Raw genomic sequence first — 354 nt, 5'->3', positions numbered from 1 at the left:
TTCACCATGTTGACCAGGATGGTCTCGATCTCTTGACCTCGTGATCCACCCGCCTCGGCCTCCCAAAGTGCTGGGATTACAGGCGTGAGCCACCGCGCCCGGCCTCTTTTTTTTTAATCTGTCACCCGGGCTCTGTCGCCCAGGCTGGAGTGCAGTGGTACAATCTCAGCTCACTGCAACCTCTGTCTCCCAGTTTCAAGCAATTCTCCTGCCTCAGCCTCCTGAATAGCAGGGATTACAGGTGTGTGCCAATCATACCTGGCTAATTTTTGTATTTTTAGTGGAGACAGTATTTCACCATGTTGATCAGGCTGGTCTTGAACTCCTGACCTCAGATGATCCACCCACCTTGAC

Source organism: Cebus imitator, unplaced genomic scaffold, assembly GCF_001604975.1.
Source record: "Cebus imitator isolate Cc_AM_T3 unplaced genomic scaffold, Cebus_imitator-1.0 Scaffold4, whole genome shotgun sequence".
Lineage (NCBI taxonomy): Eukaryota > Metazoa > Chordata > Mammalia > Primates > Cebidae > Cebus > Cebus imitator.
The sequence above is the reverse complement of the archived record's forward strand: the minus strand, read 5'-3'. Positions refer to the sequence as shown.